The sequence below is a fragment of the Saimiri boliviensis genome, chromosome 3 (assembly GCF_048565385.1).
Source record: "Saimiri boliviensis isolate mSaiBol1 chromosome 3, mSaiBol1.pri, whole genome shotgun sequence".
NCBI lineage: Eukaryota > Metazoa > Chordata > Mammalia > Primates > Cebidae > Saimiri > Saimiri boliviensis.
In genome coordinates this window covers 87,682,565-87,703,387 of record NC_133451.1, presented here as the reverse complement: position 1 = coordinate 87,703,387, position 20,823 = coordinate 87,682,565, and the positions used below count along the sequence as shown (strand labels likewise).

The window sequence follows — 20,823 nt, the reverse complement described above, 5'->3', positions numbered from 1 at the left end:
TCCATAATTTTTTGAGACAGAGTTTCAGTCTTCTTGTCCAGGCTGGAGTGCAATGGCACAATCTTGGCTCACTGCAAGCTCCGTCTCCTGGGTTCAAGCAATTCTTTTTCTGAGCCTCCTGAGTAGCTGGGATTACGTGCACCTACCACCATGCCCAGCTAATTTTTATATTTTTGGTAGAGACGCGGTTTCACCATGTTGACCAGGCCAGTTTTGAACTCCAGACCTCAGGTGATCCACTGGCCTTGGGCTCCCAAACTGCCGGGATTACAGGCGTGGGCCACCGTGCCTGACCAGAACTTTTACATTTCTTAAAAGCAAGAAAAGAGCAGGAATCAGACGACCTGTTTTCTGGCCCAATCTCTACTACAATATAAGCTTTGTCGCAAAAGACAGAGCCACCTTAAATCTCACTTTGCATATCAAAAGAGGGTTTCGATTAGATTTTTTTAAGGTCACTTCTGCCACTGACTACAAGGATTTTTGTGTGAATTAACAGCCTTTTTCCTTGAAATCATTCTTGTGCTTATTAAAACTCAGAACCATAATAACAGAAAAATGGTTGGAGTTAATTTGCATTTCCTTTATAAATATAATAAAATTATGTATCAGACAGAGTGTGATGGCTCACGCCTATAATTCCAGCACTTTGGAAGGCCAAGGTGGGCAGATCACAAGGTCAGGAGATCGAGACCATCCTGGCCAACATGGTGAAACCCTGTCTCTACTAAAATACAAAAAAATTAGCTGGGTGTGGTGGCGCGTGCCTGTGGTCTCTGCTACTCAGGAGGCTGAGGCAGGGGAATCACCTGAACCTGGGCAGCGGAGGTTGCTGTGAGCCGAGATGGTGCCACTGCACTACGGCCTGGGGGACAGAGCAAGACTCCATCTCAAAAAAAAAAAAAAAAAAAAAAAAAAAACAACTCCTGTTCGTCTTTCCTCTTTTAAAATAAAAATATCATGAATCAGGTTCTCACCGATTCAAACTACTTTCATTTTGGGGTCCTTCATTTTTTTTTTCTGAGCCTTATAGAGATTCATGGATATAACTGAAATGTTAACATACTTATATTAAAATATGAGTAAAATTAAATAGATACTCTGCTGGTAGAATTATAAATTAGAATGACTTGACTAGAAAGCAACTGTTGATACATATAAAAGCCTTCATATAAATACTATAGGACCTATTCATAAAGACATTCACTGCACTATTTATAATAAAAAGAAAAATGTATACAAATGAATATTTCTAGTCATTAAAATAGTATTTTGAAGAATGAGAAAAAATTCATAAAATCATTTTAAGCAAAAATAAAACAAAATACAAAATTAAGATGGCAATTTACACTTTTGTTAGCATATCTAAAAATGATTAATGAGAAAGAGTAAAGGAAATATATCAAAATGGTAGCAAATAACAGGGTCTAAGTGGTACAATTTCTTTTTCCTTTTTGACCTTTTCCTGTATTTTATAATGTTTCCATTGAACATTTATTCATTAAATAATCAAGTCTTACAGAACCAAGACACAGTAATGTGGTAACTGAATGGATTCTGATTCTGGGGTAATACAAGTTTTGTTTTCTACCATTTTAATGAGCATAGTTTAATAGAATATTTAAATTCTGATGTTGCTCTCTAGACAGCCTTAAATAATTCTGCTTGAAATGCATCGAGTCCTTACCACAACACGCATATAGAAGTAGCTAAATAATTGCATTTGCTGAAGAATTTTCTAATGCCACTGAGCCTAAGAAAAAAAGACAATGAGTGTACATCATTGTTATTACTTAAGTGAGCCAAATGATACCAAAATTTACTTAGAATTAATCTTCACTTTATAAACAAAAAACCTAGGGAGGAAGGAAGGCACAAAAGTCCCCATTCAAGAAAGCTGTCTCGGCCGGGCGCGGTGGCTCACGCCTGTAATCCCAGCACTTTGGGAGGCCAAGGAGGGTGGATCACGAGGTCAAGAGATCGAGACCATCCTGATCAACATGGTGAAACCCTGTCTCTACTAAAAATACAAAAAATTAGCTGGGCATGGTGGCGCGTGCCTGTAATCCCAGCTACTCAGGAGGCTGAGGCAGGAGAATTGCCTGAACCCAGGAGGCGGAGGTTGCGGTGAGCCGAGATCGCGCCATTGCACTCCAGCCTGGGTAACAAGAGCGAAACTCCGTCTCAAAAAAAAAAAAAAAGAAAAAAGAAAAAAAACAAAGCTGTCTTAAATGCTTATGATGCATCACCATAAAATTTGCTTTTAACACAAAATGGTCTTGTTTTACTGTTCTTCGATAAAATACTTCCAAATATATTTCCTCGTTTTTCTTTTGTATAGATATTATAAACATTATTAAAGTGATTTTTTTTTAAATGACTTATACCTTAAAATTGTTTTAACACAGAGGAAATAGTGAGGAGACAAAAACAAAAATTTCAAAAGAGAAACTTTCAAACTTTCAAAGAAAAAAAGGCTATTAATTTCTAACAGTAGTAATATTTGAAACAGATGTCTACTTTCAAATCCAAACTGGATCACGGTTTACACAGTTTAATAAAACTTTAATTAAGTCTTCACAATAGCGTAAACTGATCATGTCATGCAACTAAACACTTGCTTAATATTAAAATCTATTCAAGCTTCACTAATGCTAAAGTTAATCAGACATTTCATAATTCATCCAAGGGAAAATGTCAAATCAATAAAAACATAAAATTTATCCCCTTGTTTCACGACATAAATTTTGTTTTAGAAGCAAGCATTTGAAATAGAGATGAAACTATCTTAAATCAGAAAGAAAAAAAAAAGTAAGGGAAGGAAATAACTTTGTTTCCAAAGAAGAACTTCTTTTCTAAAATTAGGCAATTATATTTCAATATGAACATTTGTGATCAAATAATTTTTGTGACTGGAAACATTTTATAAGAAAATAATTTCTCCTTAAAATTGATCAATTAACTGTGTATTTTCCTCATTCTGTTTTAGTAGGACAACCTCATATAGTAACCTGTCGGCTGAGTGTCAATGCTACTTAAAGACGTCTAAAATAAAGAACAAGAGTGAACATTTATTGAACAACTATTATGTACCAGGTATGCCATGTAATTCCCACAACATTCTTACTGAATTGATACCCTTATTATCTTCATAATAAGGACACTAAGTGGGAGAGCTGGAATACAAACTCAGATATCTGCCTCCAAAGTTCAGTATAGAATCTTCTACCCTAGCTGTAGTTAAAACACAGAAGAGATTTTTTTTCCTTTTTCATGTCCCAGAATGCATTTGTAAAACAAATGCAACAAATTATAATTTAAAAAATTCTAAGGCTCCTCACATACTTTAAAAATGAAATTTTCCACAATTATGAAAAAATAAAGATCAGAACCATAAAAAAGAAAGTCAATCAACACTGACCAAGCATCGTTTGGGTACTATATTTCATACTGTAAAATACAGAGAAAGAGGGAAACAAAAGATAGGTTTTGACATTTCATACAGTTAAAACTGTGAGGATGGAAGTACACTAAGTTCAGGAAACTAGTAATTACAAACTGATACAGTGCAGAGTACCTAAGAATGGAAGGCAGTGCAGGCAGAGAAAGGGAGGGACTCAGTCAAAGAGAATGAGATTAACAGAATATTTTCCCAAAGTGAATTATGAATCAGGTTCCAAAGAAAGAAAAGCACAAGAGGAAAAAAAATCATAAAGTTATATATGTTATGTATAAGTGTTATCCAATTTTTTTATTTTTAATCCAACTTCTAAGAAAAGAGTCCAAATAAAGGGGACGTGCCTTACTCTGTTGCACATTCTTTTTCATTTCCGATCCAAGAGTTTTATTATCATGAACGCTAATTCATTCAGTATGGACAAGAACATTTTTTTATGTCTTAAGAACCCCAAATTTTTTCCTTAAGAGCAAACAACTCATGCAAACAAGCAACTCTGAAGTTTTTAGTGGAGGCTTCCTATTTTATACTAACAGCAAATGCCCCAGGACGAATTTCTAGGGGCTTTGATGATCTGTCCTCTCCATTGTATCTCAGTTAGCTTGATAAATATAATTTTCCTATTAGCATATACTGACATGCCATATAGAGTTGACTGCTATGTGAAAATATAATCTCTTAAAAGGAAATTACACATCAACCTGAAAATAATAATCATCTGGTTTCCCAGATATTTTCAAAATATCTGAACAATCATAGAACAGTATGAATAAATAATATCTTAGGAAAAGAATACAATGGGCAATAACTTCTTAAAGAGGGAATCAGTTTAACTGCCTAACACTTCAACCTGATTCACTCTTTGTTTTTATATTACAAAGAGTTTTAAAAGAGAATACTTCTTGTGGGAGTCAATGGAACAAATATAATCAATAAGGTATTTAAGAAAATTATCCCTTATTGATTATCAAAAACTTGTAATCACAAAGACTAATTTATCATGCTCCTGCAACCTCTGCATATTTTTTAGCTCTGGTAAATTAGTCATTATAATGTAATACAGTCAAACATGAAACTAAATCTGACTTCTGAACAAAATCATTTCAACAACTTCCTTAAAAGTTCTTAGCAAATAATTCTAAGAAAAGAATACAGCATTTATTGCGGCAGAATTATTTTCTACTAACCAAAATAATTTGTGGCTCTCAAGTAATGAGTTTATTCTTAAGATCATGTAAATAGTACTTCGTATAATTTTTAGATTTTAAGTATCAGTCTCATATAAAGAATTGTAAAATCTTAAAGCTGAAAGGTTTAAAAGAGACTTTAGTCATGAATACTCCCTTTTGTCTCTGAAATTCCGAAGCCACCAGAAGAAAAAAAGATACAAAGATGAAACAGTTATGGTGCCTTGTTCTAATGAACTAATGCTATATATTACTATTCTTAAGCAAGATAAGATTTTCCCATTCCAGTTGGCCAATCTTCCATTCTAGAACTCATTATAACCTTCCCTGTCTCTCAATCGTGTGTTCTTTTCAACATATTACTTGACTTCCTCTGCCGAAAAAGAAAACAGATGTAAAATGCTAAAATAATAAATGTATTGAAACATATTACTCTAGCTCATCCATTACTGTGAAGAAAAATTACAAACAAAAAGTTATTTGACCTGAGAAATGAGAACACAAAGAGGATTTGAATTATATGAGATTAGGAAAGTTAAAGTAAAAAATAATCAACTAGTCCTTCCTTATTATATGGTTTCATAATATAATTATGAAGGGTCATTCAAAGATTTAAATGGCAGGTAAAATTAAAACAAATAAAAGGAAATACCCTTGACATGCATAACAAGCCTCCAGAATACACAAAGTCACAGAGCAGAGGTCGCATCGTTAAATTCAGTAACATAATTTTAAAATAAGCTGGATCATTAGTGAAGCAAATATCTGATTATTTATGTTCAACATAAATATAATTTTCCATAATGGAAAAATTGTATTTTGGAATCTAAGCAGTCACTAAGGAAGCTTTCTATTTGTTACAAATTATACTATACCTTATTACATTTTTGCAGTATTTATATTCCTGTGGAAAACCAAATGCTGATTACTAGATTAGCAAAAATGTGTTCATTTAACACATAGATAGTATCTGTAATATTAAATATTTTAAATATTAAGTATTTTAGAAAGCAAATTTGCTACTTTATTTTTAATATCATGTTAAGCTTTGCTTTCCTAACTCCTTGGCTTCATGTAAAATGTGTTTAATCTGGTTATTTTGAAAACTAAAGATTTTTTTACAGTAACTCTGCCTCAGCTGAACTCCACTGCCACAGCCAACAGGCTGCACTGCATTTTGCTCTGCAAAAAAAAAAAAATAAATAAATAACACCATCATGCTTAAGACAAAGGGGAGTTCTCCTTCTGTAAAAAGTTGTGTGAAGATAGGAGGCCAACTGGTTGGCTGGCAGACGATGCCAGTATGGGCAGGCTGCAAACCAGCCTGGAGAACTGCTGCAGTCATTTCATTGCCATCCACTCTGGTGTTACTATGATACATCAAATCAGAAAGTGCCATGGCACTGCAGCCTGGGGAACAAGAGCGAAATTTCGTCTCAAAAAAAAAGAAAGAAAAAATAAAGAAAGGATAAAATATAGGTAATATCTCTACCATAGATGACGACCCAGAGTCACTGAAATGTTAAAGAAAATTTACTCATAGGTGTTACAAAATGATCCTCTTCTTGAAGTTTTTTATTGTGCTTTTTTTAGTACACATTTCCTGGTCCTCCCCATAACTTAACATCAATCCTTCGTCAAGCCCCACAATGAGTATATGTCACAGTGCTTCCTTCAAAATAAGTTTTAAGTTTAAAAATATCATTTCAGATATATCGATTATTTCAAATGATTCTTCTTCTTCATCTTGCAGCCCTGTACCCTTAGCAAGTTACCTGGGCTGTCTAGTTCCTCACATTCACTAAAATGTCACTGTAGTTACCAAATAGGCAATATAGGGATCAAACAGAAAAGTCAATGTTAGCAAATATGTGGTAACTTTGCTCTAAAAAAACATTGCCAGTACTCTCTGTATAGAAATGTTATATAACTGAAAGGGTAGAAAAAAAGGAGGTAACATCATTTAAAGTTCAAACTATATTTTTTAATAGATTTTATATATTGTCTCTGTATCCATTTCTCTCTCAGGATATGATCAATAACCCAAGTCTGTCTTGAAAGCTCTTTAATTATCAACCTTTCTCTGTGCTCTAACAGCACCTTCCACATGCAATTACCATCTCCTACAGTTGTCACACGTCTCCTTGCCTCAGGGGTCTTTCCAAGCCCACGAACCACCAGGGCTGATAGTCAGTCTTTGTTTTCATCAATAACTAGTAGAACGTCTGGCTCTAACAGACCTCCAACAAGTAGGGATTTAGAAGCAGAGGATCCTGCATTAGAATCCAGCACTACCACCAGCTGAACCTCGCTGAGTATTAAAATCCTTCATCGGTAAAATGGATTGACAATAACTACTGTCTTCAATGTGATAGGCCTGGAACATATAAAAGAAAATCACTGTAGCTGCTCATGGTTTTTTCTTTTTTCTTTTTTCTTTTTTTTTTTTTTTTGCTACTGCTGCTTGTATGTAATTGCATTTTAACCACCCACATTAAGTCTAAATTGCACCTCTTTTATCCACAGGCCCTCATGTTTCCCTAAGTTAGTGTTGTAACTACTTCTCAGCAATTTGGCAAATTTCTAACATCTATATATGCCAAAGTATAAGGTCATTGACGAATTTTACACTTATAATCACGGTGGGGGGGGGGTCAAGCTTTTAATTTTTTTGCAGGGGTAATTATGTCTTGGTAAGTTGAAACTTGTGTAGAGCCTCAAGAGAGAAACCAGTCAATATAATCCACTGGATTTTTTTTTAAGCCCTTAGCAAGGTCCTACCACAAAAGTTATTTTAATGAATTTAGTCATCATAGGATTAGATGAATTTTTACTAAAGAAACAAAGACAGTTAAAGAAAGGTCTTATTTTGGCAGGAAAACCATAAACAGGGAAGGTGCTGGAAGTGGTCTTAACATTTTTATAAATGATGTAAAAGACAAAATATAGATTAAATTTTCCAGGTCTGCAAAAGATACTAAGTTTTTCCAGTATATGAAATGCCAAGTCAGTCGGATAACCTACAAGATTTCCAAAATTTTATGAGTTACTAGGGGGAAAAGCATCAAATAAGATTCAAACTGGAAAACTATAGAGTTACTGTACTTTCTCAGGGTAATGGGCCTTAGTTATCATAAAAAGGAGCTAGAAGTCACCTCTGAAATACTTCATCAATAAGTTCCTGCAGCCAAAAAAGCTAACAATTGCATAGACATTACTAGAGAAGAGAAAAAGAAAACATGGTTCTCATCTTACTTAACACCAGAGTTCATCTTTACTTGAAATACTACATGCAGTTCTGGTCTAACATAGACTAGCCCTCCAAAAATATATCTGCTGCTGAATAAAAACTCTATAACCTTGCTTTCACTAAAAAAAAAAAGAAGAAAGAAAGAATGAAACAAAAACTAGAAACTGAGGAAATTCCAAACAAATAAAAATAAGTGGATCAAGTGAACCACAGGATGACCATATAAACAAAAACAACAAAGATGAGCACTCTTCCAGTCTAGAAACACGAGGGCTGCAAGAAAACATTACAGATGCAAAGACGCTGCGGACCCCCTAGAACAATAGACAGCATGGACAAAGCAGAGTGCTAAGGAAATGCAGCTACAATTTCCACTTTGGTTGAGGAGAAATATGAACTGAAGAAAAGAAACAAGCTAAACTCTAATCACTTTCCAAATCCAGTGATAGTTTAATGGCTGGGCCCTGTGGTTTAGACTTAGGATAACTAAGATATTCACAGGACTTAATACCAAATTTTAAAAGTAAAATCATGGAACACCAATTCCAGTCTTCCCTAATATATCCCCTGATAACATCACCCAAAGACAAAATAACAGACTGAATCAACTTCACATTTCATAAATGTTCTCACCAACTTTTATCTTTCCCGTATTCAGTCAATTTGTGCTCTGAATTATTTTTTGGTAGTGTATCATCTTTGAATTTTTTTTTTTTGTTTGAGATGGAGTTTTGCTCTTGTTGCCCCGGCTAGAGAGCAAAGGCACAATCTCCACTCACTGCAACCTCCGCCTCCCGGGTTTAAGTGATTCTCCTGCCTCAGCCTTCCAAGTAGCTGGGATTACAGACATGTGCCACCATGCTCAGCTAATTTTGTATTTTTAGTACAGACAGGGTTTCACCATGTTGGTAAGGCTTGTCTTGAACTCTTGACCTTAAGTGATCCACACAGTTTGGCCTCCCAAAGTGCTGGGATTACAGGCGTGAGCTACCACACCCAGCCTCAACTGTCAATTTAAATATCTTTCTCTTTAGAGCAGGACTAGGTCATCTCTTTGACACACTTTACAGTAAGGCATCAAACTCATTCATGTTGCATAAATATTTTACAACTCCATTTGTAAGAAAGACATTATTCACAAACTACAGATGTAAAATATCACTGTTAAACTGCACTACATCTTCCAGATTTAGAACAGATTCTAGAAAAGGAATTTAGAGGCTCATGGTAAGTCAGAGCGCATGCAAGTATGTTTGAGAAAATGTTTAAGAATGCCTAAGTTTTCAAAACATGAGTCCCATACATGAAATTTCAAATGAAACCTAGAAAGGCATTGATGAATACCTATATACTGTAATTACAGATGTTTGTATGTCAAAGAGATTATATAAAGGAATAAAACATGTCTAGATCTAAGTAATATCTATATTTTATATAATACATGTCTGTGCCATTTTTAGCTATTTTTGCTATGGAAATTACATTCCTTTAAATGTTCAAAACATGAACATTTCATAAAAACATTTTAAGTGAAACTATGTAATCAAACAAGTGATTTCATAACAAAATAGAAGTATCTTCCTCTTATTCATTTATAATATTACTAAAATATATTAAGATTCTGCCTACAAAATACCAAATCAACATTCTAATTACTCTTAGTAAATTCCAACCAGAGAATGATGGAGTTAGTAAAGAAATACTGTTGATGTTCACAATAGAAATGAGTATATTTTAATGTTTTTTGGCTCACAGAAAAAGCAGTCACAGAAAACTGTTTTCAAATTAAGTGCAAAAGTGAGAAAGATGAGAAAACGTGAAAGGGGAAGGGAAAAATGAGTAGGTGAAAGGTAAAAGGAAATGCAAATGAGCATTCCTGTATCATTAAAATTTAGGGGGAAAACGGCTGCACTTCTGATATTCAGATTGTGGTAAATAAAGCAAAGTTCTATTTGTTTATTTTTTAAGAGTTTTTCTCTTTAAACTGTTAACTCTGAGGTATTCGAGAAATAAAGATACTGAGTTACAGTCCTTGCACCAAGCATATAAAATATTCCCCATGCTGATCACAAAGAATAAATTTTAACAGCTAAAAACATGAAAATTGAGTTATTCAAAGCAATTTTCAATTTCTTTATGGCTCTGCAAATCAAGAGACTGTAATTAAAAGAAAATGTAGTACACCAAATATTTAATCTATTTATAAGAACTTTGGGATTATCTGCCAGTGTTATAAATACCTATTTTTTTTTAGTAAGTGCCAAAAGTCAAATCATATGAAACATTTTTTGGAAAAAGTTCATTTATATGTGGCTGTTTATCTCCATCTTAACATACTTACAAAACGATGAAATGATAAAATGTAAATTGTATTATGTTACAAATTATTTTTATAACTTCTGTATTTAAGGAGGAAGCATATAATATCCATAAGTATGCATAATTATGGGGTAGGAAATACATAATTTGCCTACAAAAATCACAAGGGTTTGATGACTGAAGCAAGGAGTGAATCAGGTCCATTGAGAATTACTAAGAAAAACATAATCAAACATAAATGCCACAGCATACAAAGATCATTTTCCAAATTGGTTCCAGAAATAGCTCCTAGGTTTCCATGAAAAGCTAATTTAATTCAATTAAACACTGTAGTATGGTTTTTCTCTTCAGAGAGGGTTTAAATATTTTCATTTGCTACAGATGTTAAAGATAAGTATTTAAAGGAGTGATTGATTTAATCCTGAGTGAGATACAGATTCAAAGCTGCTGAATAAGGACTTTTGAATGAAAACAACTTACTGACACATATATTCTCACCGCTAGAGCATCCATTATGGATGAAGCACACAAAGTAAAGCTCATAACAAATGGCATGTTTATTTACATTATGTCCTGTCATATAAATTCAATATTAGTTCCTACTCAAAATTATAGGACAAGATAAAATATTTAGAGACATTTGTTCCTCCATACGAGTACATTATTAGAATCCTACCTCGAACATGCAATGGTGGGAAAAGATTTACAATTTAAAATGTAAATAGTAGTTAAAATTTATTTTTGAATAATTTAGGTTTCCCTGGATAACTTTTCCACATTAATCTCAACATTACATAAACTCATTCACAGTCACTCAGGGTGAGTAAGTAATGCCTGCAAAACAGCCTGGTCATGGATTCTTCTGAGTCCATCTGGCTTTTGGCTAGAAGACCGGAATGACTCACAAAAATGAAGCAACCTGAGGTCACCTACCCCAGGTCTTTTAAACAGAATTGCCAACTGCATACCAGGTGGTTCCAATTTCCGAGAATACTTAAAATGAGGGAGAAACTCATTCTAGACACACCATTTTATTTTCATATTGTCTCTGGCCACAGAATTTGGTAAGGAAGGAAGCTCTTTTGAAATGTAGATTACCAATCATCTGAAGGCCAGAAATCACTGCATGTCTTGGATTGAGAATATTATATAAATAAAGTCAAGTGAAAAAGAAAGGAAGGACACAAAACCACAATACGTTATGCTCTCAATTCAGTAAAGAATAAAAAGACCCAAAATGCTAATGGTGGCTACTTCTGTGTGGTTTAAAAAAAAAAAAAAGAGTGAGTGGTTTTATTTGCTCCAGTTCCCTATGTTTCCTAAGTTCACTTCAATGAACCGTCTTTACAATTAGCAAAAGATAACAATAAGTAACTTCTTAGAAAATATTATACACTGTAAATCTTTTGCTCAGTGAGCTGCAGAGGCCCACTATGTACTCACAGGTATGGGGCTGAAAGTCTTTTTCTGGGTAGTGAAGGAAAGCATTCATTTTTCACCTTTAAACATAAAAAGAGTTAACAACAAAAGAAAGTCGGGAACTGGTTTCCTGTTCTATCACGGATGAGGTAGGTGTAAGAACAACTCCTGGCAGTAAGAATGATCCCTTCATTTCAGGACACAATAAACTGGTGGAAATATTTAGGCAATTATTTGTACCAATTTTTTCCCATAGTGAATTCTGAGGAACATTAATCCAATGATATACACAAGGAAAAACACAAGTCCCATAGTCAAATGCCACTTTGGGGGACTGTCAATATTAATGCACGTTTTAATACAACAAAGGCTCAGAAAGGGTTGCAATTTAAAAACATTAGAAATTATCAGATTTCATTGTTTACTCACTTATCAAACGTTTCTGTGATATTTACTATGTACCCATCAATGTTGTAAACACTTTACAAATAAAAATTCTAATCCTCACACAGTACTATGATGTAAATACTATTATTGTCATTGACATTTTACAGATGAAGAAACAGACACACAGAAGGTGGAGTAACTTGCCTAAGGTCTCACAACCAGGAAGTGATACAGCCACGATTCAAACATAGACAAACTCCAGTGTCCCCACAGTTAACCAGGAGGCTAAGAGATCCCTCTTGGGCTGCACATCTAACATTCCACGAAACCACTGTTCCATGAAACACACTGGGAAAACAAATGCAATCAAGTAAAACATATTATTACATGTAAATTTCTTATCTGGATTAGTCAAGTAGCTCATATTATCTCAAACCCTAATTTTTCTTTTTTTTTTGAGACAGTCTTGCTCTGTCACCCAGGCTGGAGTGCAGTGGCACAATCTCAGCTCAGTGCAACCTCTGCCCATGGGTTCAACCGATTCTCCTGTCTCAGCCTCCTGAGTAGCTGCAATTACAGCAGTGCATCACCACACCCGGGTAACTTTTGTATTTTTGGTACAGACGGCGTTTCACCCGTGTTAGTCAGGCTGGTCTAAAACTCCTGACCTTGTGATCGCCCACCTCAGGATTACAGGCTGGGATTACAGGTGTGAGCCACCACACCTGGCCCTCAATTTTTCATTTGCTATGTGACAAAGTAGAAATAACAGTGGTGTCAGACTGTAAAAAAAATTCTAGAATGTAATTATGAAACAAGAGAAGTTTGATTAAATTATGTACCCTCTCTGTTGTCACTTAATTTTATTAGGCATCATAATTCAAAGGAATATACTCTCAAGTTCCTCTTAATTTCCAGAGGATTTTGTATAGCAAAATTATTGGCCCAGTTTTCTTTTTCATGTCTATTAAACTTTTAACATACTCTAAGAAATGTAACAAGCAGAGAGATGAGGAACTCTATGATCTTTAACTATCAAATTACACATTAAATGTTTCAGAATGCACATATTGATGTAGATGGGGTTATTCATGCATGATTAAATTTAACATGAAAATCACAAAATGATACAGATGATCTTATTTTCATTTAAAAATACATAACAATGCATGAGAACATTAAGGGATACACACACATGCATATATACAAAATTATTAATTTTAGGTAATAGCATAAAACACTTTATTTTCTTAAGGTTTATATGAAATTTCTAATTTTCCTGCCAAGATTGTTTGTGTCATCATTGGGAAAAGCTTTTAATATTCAAATATTAAGAGCCTGAATAATATATGCAGGTTAACAAGAGCCACTTAGACATGCCCTACATTTCAGATGCTTGTGATCTCAAGTAAATGACAGTCCCTCCTACTACTCTCTACCGCTGCACTCTGTTTTTCTTTCTTTCTTTCTTTCTTTCTTTATTTTTGAGACAGAGTTTCACTCTTGTTACCCAGGCTGGAGTGCAATGGCGCGATCTCGGCTCACCGCAACCTCCGCCTCCTGGGTTCAGGCAATTCTCCTGCCTCAGCCTCCTGAGTAGCTGGGATTACAGGCACGCGCCACCATGCCCAGCTAATTTTTTGTATTTTTAGTAGAGATGGGGTTTCACCATGTTGACCAGGATGGTCTCGATCTCTTGACCTCGTGATCCACCCGCCTCGGCCTCCCAAAGTGCTGGGATTACAAGCTTGAGCCCCCACGCCCGGCCTGTTTATTTTTTTAATAGACCTAATTACAAACCTAAATTTTAAATATTATGTATAGTTGTTTATTTCCTGCTCCCTTCCCAGTCTTCCCAAATAGTGGCAAATATCCACCTATTTGTATCCACAATGCCTAGTATAGTGCCTGGCCGCAAACAGTGACTCTATAAATATGCACCTCATTCATGAATAAAAGTAAACGAAACAAAGCACATATATAGAAGGTATACCGATTATCAAGTCACAAGATGTTCCAATAAACTGACAGTATTTACGTAAGAACTTAGGTTTGTGGATCGTTCTGCATAAACAGAAGCATATAATTAGGGGTGGAAAGACGATGTCCAAAAGAGGTAAGGGAGTACAACTGTTCTTATCTATCCAAGAAGACTCCAAAGAAGAAGAGACTTTCAGAAGCTCAATCAATAGAAAATAGGACTTTAATTGACACAGCTCCTGATAAGCTGAGGGAATTTATTTAGAAACAGACAATTTAATAGGTTGTGGGTAGGAGTGGAAAAGAACCCCAATGGTAATGTAGTAAATCCAGGTGAGTAAAAGCAGGGAAGTTATTCCAGAGATTACCAGAATCTGGAAAGAGACAGTTATCTAGAGAAGGATCCTTGGGAGGAGCAATGACTTTCAGTACAGGAACACAGGCAGCCCAAGCTGATCTAGCAGGGAGGGAGCCAAGGAAATAAATACCTTCACTCTCTACCCACCCACCCTGTACTCTCAGGCTGTGGCTTCCCAGTGACCTGAGTTTTTAGAAGTCAAAGTTGTTCATCGAGGTTATTTTCCCGCACAGAGAGCATGAGGTAGAAGGGTTGAGAGCCGTTCTGGAGAGGCAACCAACATACATCTGACGTGGAAGCCAATGGTAATAAGCACAGTTTTGGCAAAATGGGGCAAGTCAGAATGTTCAGATAACAGAAGAAACTCTTGACACATTGAAGAGGATCAAAAGAAACAGTGGAAGAGAATTACTAAATACTTAAAGATGAAGTGATGCCACAACTGTTTGAAAGCCTGTTTGAGCACTGCACCACGTTCCATAATCAAGGGAAGGATTTCAGGATACTCCTCCATTACGGAGACTATCATGCCTAAATGTGTATTGGAAAACAGCAGAATAGCAGCATGTTTCAGAAAAAAGAATTGATGATAATACCTTTTATAGATGGTTGTAAAGTGTATTAGTTAGATAAAATTCACTGATTTCTGTCAAGAGATTAATTTAGACAAAGGCACCATCATTATAGACTTCCTTGGAATCATTTTACATTCATAAATCATCAAATTAACCAGTGACAGATGTGTCTGTACTTGTTTAAGTTCATATCTATCTAACTGCTATAAAAATGACTAAAATGTTTATCTCAAGACGGCCAGGCAAGAAACTGTTATAAAGCGATACATTGGATTGTATCTGTTTTCCTTTAGCCAATAAGTAAATATAATCTCCAGAAAAATCATTTACAAACTTGCTACTTAGTATCTTCTAAAGCTGATGCCACATGTAACCATACCCTTTTTGAAAGACAGGAAAAATAAAATTAGCTGAATCAAAACTACTGGCCTCTAAAAGAGTGCATCCAAAGCAATGTCCAAAGTTTTCAAAGCTGAGGGTTAGAGGAAAATGACACTCAAAGCTGATTAGAGAAATTCTGCCTTGCTTCCCTTCCCTTATACTGACACACTTCACTGAAAATGAACTGAAGAGACGCTCGTTCAAGAGTGCTCCCCGCTCTGCTTTTCGGAAAGAACCAAGCATCTCAGTGTAGACCAGGAATCATTTCTAGCACTTAGAACCTTACTGCAACACTTTCTAGGACACACCATAGGCTCTTATGTGCAAAAGGCTTGCAGCCCGTGAGAGATTTTAGGTGAAGTAAAGAGGTGACATCTGGGAACTCTAAGAAGGTGCTGAGGTCTGAAATTCAAAAGTAAAAGAAAGTCTTGAACCAGTGAATTGCTGCAATGTAGATCCTGGCACATCCCCATCCCCCATTCCCGCCAAAGGGGGGGGAAAAAGATGATTCAACTCCATGATTCTCCTATTCCATGGTAAGAACAATGTCTGATCAATCTCAAGGTTTCACCCTTGGCCAAGCCAACAAACCCTCAGCTACATCATTTTCATAGCCTCCCAGATAGTCTTATTCAGGCACTCTTGCTCATACTACATATAGATATGCTAAGTCATATTTGTTCACTTCTCTGTATAAAATTCCCCAGGGTGTTCAACAGAATGTACTTTGAATAAAATGCATACTTTATGCTATGAACCTGGCCACCTCTCCGACCTCATTCCTGCCACTTCATCCAATTGCCTGAGTCCAGCCTCCCTGGCCAGTGAGTGCCTAGCTTGCTACTTTTAGAGACAACCCTCCTGTGTCCTCTGCTAGGAAGTTCTTTCAAATCTCCATGGGGCTGGCTCTTTGTTCCTCAAGAATATCCTTACAGAGGGCTTCCCTGACCAACTCATATAATGTAGCCCAATCACATACTGTCATATCACCCTGTCTTGTTTTCCTGATGGCAAATTTCACTACTGGAAATAATCTTATTCACACATTTGTTTATAGTTGATTGTGTTTTCACTCTCTAGAAGTTCAATGACAGCAAGGACTGTGGGGAGTCGCAGTGTCCCCACAGTGTCTAACAGTGCCATGCAAAGAGCAGCCACTCACACATTTAAGTAAAACTGAATGAGATTAAAATATTGGCATGTAAGTGGATGTCCTAAACATCATGAAAAGAAATTATTGCCTGATATAAATTATACATTAACCTTTCTTACTGTGATTAGCCCCATAAATACCCATAACAAAATGTTCTTTTTGTCTACTAAATCTTGGCTTATTTCTCTCTCTGTACTCTAGCCCTAAAATGTTTTATTTTCACTCAATTTAAATTATTAAGTCAATATACGTGACTTTTAAATCTACCTTTCTAGTCCCGACCCCTCCTTTTCCCTGAATTCTGGCCTGCCTCTACATATCTCAACAATTCTACTTCACTTTCTGCCATCACGTAAAATTCAGGCTATGGAAACCTGAAATTATTAATAGCATCTCTGAGCCAAAATCAATTTTTCCTTCTGTCCTTAATACTTTTACCAACCATCCTCCAAATACCCAAATTTAAAAGCTAGAAATATCTTGATTATGAAATTCAAGAACTAGAAGAGAGACTGGTGGACAAGTGGTCTTCAAGCGTTTTTAAAGCTGTGTTAGCCTTTTTTAAAACAAAAGCTTACCCAGAAGTCTGATACGTAAAACAGATGAATTTGCAGTTGTTCTGGGAGTTAAACTGGTAGTCTCTGAAGAAAACTTCAAAAAGAACTACTAAGCTGATCCAAACAACTTCTCCCTTACACACACACACACGCACACACGCACGAATGCACCCACACAGAATTACAGAGCAGAAAATGTAAGTCCAGAGAGCTTAAATATTCTTTGCTGGTAAGAAATAATAATTCTGCCCAACACAGTTATCACACAGAACAATGCCTAGCACATAAAAACAACTTAGGAGTCAAGGTTCTAAAAGATCAGTATTACCTTGATACTTATATGCATCAGAAATGTTATCAGTCATTGCAAAGTGATAATTTTCATGCATGGCTTTTATAGGGTGATATGAAAAGAAATCTTCAGAGTTTAGAGGATAACTGCCAGCTTCTAATTATAGCCATATTTACCCACTTCTAGTGAAAGAAGTCAAACAAGAGTCCAATGAAAAGACCTGTGGCACTGTGAAAGAAAGCCAAGTCTCGATTCCATAGCCATTCTAGCCTCACTTGCTCTTTCTGAGCATGGATTTCAAACTCTCTGGGCCTCATCTTCTTCATCCTCAATATTGTTAATGTGTGTGATGACATGCTAAGACTTTTTCAATCCTAAGTCTACGATCTGCTATCACACTATTCTAAAGTATTTCCCTTGAGCAACTACATCTACGAAGAATCAGTATCACAAGTTAGAGGCAATTTGGAAAAAAGCCAATAGTCCTACAAAGATTTCTTGAGTGTCTATCATATACCAGGTACTCTGCTGGGCATCTGAAAACCAGAGAAAAAGAAGGGACACTATCTCACCTCAATGAGATAACAGTCGAACAAGGAAGCACCAAGCAAGTAATCATATAGCACCGAGGTGGACACCAAAAGAGGAACACTCAGAAGCCGGAGAGGCAGAGGTAAGGGGGCTTCTGAAAGTCTGGAAGGCTCTGCTAGGTTGGAGTAAGTGACAACTGACTTTGGATTTGGATAATAAATACGAGTTGAGTGCTCAGAAAGAGCTGGAGGACGTGCTGTATGTGCCAAAAGATAAGCACATTTTAAACTGCCTTATACTTTTAAACAAATAATAATAAATCAGCATTTACTGCAATAAAAATACTTTATCAGGCCATCTCACAGAGTTCCCAAAGCTTATGAGGAAAAATTTAAGTCAATTTCCTTTTAATAAATATTAACAACTGGAACATTTTGAGAAACATACATAAACAGGCCATGGCAGCACGTCACTCAGGGACAATAATCTAACAGGGAATTTTAGACAACCTGGCCTAAATGCTGGGCAGCACCTGGCAGACAAGGTGGCAAAGCCCCTATAAATAGTGATGATTCACTAACATGACATAAATCAAGACTTTAACTCGCCAAAAACTAACATTTTGATTTAAAAACACAAATCAGTACCATTAAAATTCATCAGCGGCCTCTAGCACATGAGTAATGAGATCATATCAACTTATATCATGTAACTGAAAAGAAAAGGTGGTTTTTCGAAATGGTAATTTAGATTGGACAAATAACACACTGTATCAAGTTTTGTAGCTCTAGGCCATATTTTGCTAAACACAAAGGTACATTATGCATGACTAAAGAAAACAGTGAAAATCAGAGCAATTAATTTCCCAGCTACGTTTTCCATAAAAAAGACATCACTACTATGATCTGCTTACAACACACAAACTTTTTCGTGTGGCACAATGATCTAAGTGTGTAATAACTTACATATTTCGCTAAGATGTAATATCCTTCAAAACATCCTTATAATGAAAGTTTTCCAAAAACATTATTGATCCCCGGAATGTGTCATGTTTTAAAATTACTGACAAATCCTTTACTATTTTCTTTACAGTTAGAAATAATTCTTCTTGATCACCAGAGTGTAAAGAGGTATACAGTACAAAGAGTGACTATTTCCTTACATAGAAACGTCCTAGTTGACACAGGACATTTCCCATAACTTTCCCAAAACAATAATTAGGAGAGTTGTCACTGGAATCCTAAAAATATATGTAAAAAAACAGAGATTCGTTGGCATCAATCTCGCACAGCAAGAGATTTCCACTAAGTGGTTTTTAAAATTATTTTCAAACACTTTTCAGCTGAACCCTCTCACTTCCAGTGGAGCCTTCTGTGTTTCTCTGCAGAACTCGGGAACCGTTTCTCAGGTGGCTCTGCTTCACTGCAGACAGGTTTAGCATTAACACATTATCTGTTGGAGGCAATGAAACGGCTCTCTTCCGCCGTTTTTTTCACTGGCACCTTTGTGCCCGCTCGTGGTCAGAGACCTCACCTTGGTGGAAAGGTGGCTAAGAAAAGAGCAGTTCCTAATAAGGAAACTTCAGCGTTTGCACTTAGAACAAACAGCAGGACCCCGCTGGAGGGGTGCAGCTCTGAGGGAGTACGACCTGCACCGCAGCGGAGAGGCTCTTCTCCAACACCGCAAAAGACAGGCGGAAACTCGGAGCCCAGACAGAAAGAGGGACGAGCAGAGAGATGCGCGCAGAGAGCAAGAGCCGGGGAGCCGGGGAGACCGGTAGCAGAAAGCTTCTTAAGAGAGAGACATCAGCAGAGTGTGGGAGAGTGACAGAGTGAAGAGGATGTGGGGACAGACGAGGGACACACTGGGAGAGCCAGAGCAGGCGGTGGGGAGAGGGAGACCGCGGGGCTAGGACAGCAATAATGAGAGGAAGGCAGAGAGGAAGAAGAGGGGGAGAATGAAAGACCCAGAACTTGAGACAGACAGACGAGCGGGCGGGGGGAGACAGGCAACGTTAGCGGAGACGGAGCCCGGTCCGAGGCGCCGGGACCAGCCCGCTGCGCACTTTACCCCGCGGCAAGGCTGGGTCTCCGGAGGCGTCCAGGGCAGGTGGCTCGGCCCGGGGCTAGGTGCCTGCGGGTCCCGCCTGGGGTGGCCCTGGGCCCCCGGCCCGCCGCCCGCCGCCCGCCGGGCTCCCTCCCATTTCCCGGATTCCGCGACTGCCCTCAGCTAGCCCTCCCGCCCCATCCCTCCGCTCGCGGGTCCGACTCCCACCGACTCCCAGCCTCGGCGCGTCCCTCCTGCCCCAGCTCCGGAGCACGTGTCCCGCCCGCCGCCGCCGCCGCTCGCCTGCGCGGGCACGAGGCCTCGGGGTCCCGGCAGAGCCGCCCGCGCACAAAGCCGAGGCGGCCCCCGCCCGACCCCCGCCCCGCCGCCGCCCCGACCGCGCAGCCCGCCCTCGCCCTCGCCCTTGCGTGCTCTGTCCTGCCCGGGGCGACCGCCGCCCAGCCCCGCACCCGGCCGCCGCCCGTCCCGCGCCGCCCCTCGGTCTGCCCGGCTCCCTCACCGGCTCCGCCGGCCCCCGCGCTCTCGGAACTGGGCCACCCGCAGGGCACGGGGCCCCGCCGCGCGCGCCTCACCCGCGGCTGCGCTCCCGGCTCCGGCGACCTCGGCGCCGCGGTCTCCGCTCTGCCCGGCGCCCCGCGAGGCCCCGCCGACTCCGCGCCCCGTGCCCGGCCGCGCCGTCAACTTCTGGCCGCCGCGGCCGCTCCGCCGCCGCCGCCGCGGGACTTTTTTTTTCCCTCTCGCTCCTCGGCTGCCTCAGGAATTTTTTTTTTTCACTTGCCCTCTCCAGCTCCCACTAGTGATTGGAGACTGAGAGCCAAGTACTTAGCGGAGGGATTACACTTCTCAACGCACTTGGAGCGGCCCCAGCGCCGCCGCCTGTGTGCCGAGCGCTGAGCGGACTTGGGGAGCT

General features: G+C 38.1%; 1 protein-coding gene across 3 annotated transcripts in view; it reads right to left on the bottom strand.

Annotated features, from left to right (window-relative positions):
• The window catches only part of BMPR1B (bone morphogenetic protein receptor type 1B), a 401,543-nt gene extending 380,881 nt beyond the window's left edge, over positions 1 to 20,662 (bottom strand). For all 3 annotated transcript variants that reach the window (XM_074396464.1, XM_010340137.3, XM_074396469.1), the window contains exon 1: positions 20,486 to 20,662. The gene's annotated coding sequence lies outside the window, so the exon portion shown is untranslated. The remainder of the gene's footprint in view (positions 1 to 20,485) is intronic.
• Positions 20,663 to 20,823: the final 161 nt, after the last annotated feature.